This window comes from Triticum aestivum, chromosome 6A, assembly GCF_018294505.1.
Source record: "Triticum aestivum cultivar Chinese Spring chromosome 6A, IWGSC CS RefSeq v2.1, whole genome shotgun sequence".
In the NCBI taxonomy this organism is placed as follows: domain Eukaryota; kingdom Viridiplantae; phylum Streptophyta; class Magnoliopsida; order Poales; family Poaceae; genus Triticum; species Triticum aestivum.
Window position 1 is genome coordinate 61,197,433 of NC_057809.1, and position 1,891 is coordinate 61,199,323.

A 1,891-nucleotide genomic window follows, 5' to 3' on the forward strand; every position below is an offset into this window, starting at 1 on the left:
GACAATACCGACAGAGAGGGAGAAGAGGCCCTGTTCAATATCATACGCAATCCTCGCGGGCCAGATGATGATCAGAATGAAGAAGATTATGACGGCTCCGAATATCTAAACAACACCGGGGAGGGTGATATGATATTCGATCGCGACGACCGAATTGATGAAGTCGTGAACTATGAACATGACGAAGAAAATGTTGATCTTGAAACAACAAAGACCGGCGAGGTATATATATTTATATAAGCAGGCATCTGGTGATCATCACATGTTTTAAATGACTTGAAGATATATTAACGAATCGATCTTTCTTCTTTCAGCCATCCGGATCGAGCAAATCTTCAGGCAACAGGACGAAACGAGGCCCGAACAAAAAGTTGAAGGAGGGCGTAAAGTACAATATCGAGGCAATCAGACCTAATGGTGAACCATTCGCGCCTAAGAAGATTGCGGACAAGTTCGTTCGTCGGTGCGGAGTTCTTGTGAAGGACTAACTCCCGATCGCCCTTCAAGAATGGATAGAGCCATCAAAGCCACGTCCAGGAGTTACTTTTGTCGATGACAGACAAAAACAGTTGCTTTGGGAAACGCTCATGGAACATTTCACCCTACCAGATCATTTCACAAATGCAGATGTGGAGAAAGTCAAGGACGCTGCTCTTAGGAAGATGGCGGTTGCATTCAAGAACCACAAGATTCGTGAATGGGCCAAGTACGTCAACGGATGAGGAAAGACTCCAGCATTCGAGGGAACACTAGAGAACCAAAGTGCTCATTGGGACGATTTCGTGAAATTCAAGGATTCAGAATTATCTAAGGAACGGTTGAGAATAAACAAGGCCAATGCCGCAAAAAAGGATAAGTTCCATAAGCTGGGGCCAGGTGGCTATGCGGTGGGAATGCCTAAGTGGGATAAGTCTGAGAAAGAGATGCTGGATGCAGGTGTCACTCCAAAAACATTGAGCTGCCCCCCTGGGTGCAGGACTTGGTTCTATGCGCATGGGAGGAGTTGGACCCGAAGACAGGCAAAGTTTCCAAGAAGGCATGTCTGGACGGAGCTGAAGATAAGCTACTTGTTGCAATAGAAGAGGCTCAATCCGGGTTGTTCGAGCCCAACAGAGAGAACGACGAGCTTACGCGTGCCCTGGGAAATCCTGAACACCTGGGAAGAACACGAGGCATGGGCGCTATTCCGTGGTATGAGGGGTTTTTGAACTGGAACGCCGACTACAGAACCCGTGCGAGAAAGAAAATTGCGGGCGAGAAGAAGAGGAAGATGGAGGAGGAGCAGAGGAAGCTAGACTATGAACGCCTTCAAGGCCTAGAATCAGCGTGCGCGGACTTGGCAATCAAATTCCAGCGGTAGCAGGAGCAGATCGACTCACTTAGCCAGCAAAGGGGGTCTCAGCAGCTAGCGGATGATCCACTAATGGATAGCACCGTCCCATCCATGCCAAGAAGCAGCGTGGGTTCCGCCCCGGGCGACGCATTGCTGGATAGCTACCCAGTGGATGAAATCACACTACTAGGGAAAACCTTATACACATAATCTTAGCAGCAGCGCGGTTTAAAAACAAATGCTACTACTAATTAGCAGTAGCGAGCTTGAGAAAACCGCGCTACTAATAACCTGATAGTAGTAGCGTGGGTTTTTACCCCTCGCTACTACTAAGTTATTTCCACCGTGCCTCCCGGGACCAGCCGTAGTAGTAGCGCGGGTTGTAAAACCTACGCTACTACTACGTGGATAGCCATAGCGCAGGTCAGACACCCGCGCTACTACTAGTCTCCCATGCCACCCACCCCCGCCGGATACACTCCCACCCGCAACCGTCCCACACCACTCAACCCATGTCTGTCTAAAAAAATCCACCAACGCTCGATCCAGATCCCCTCC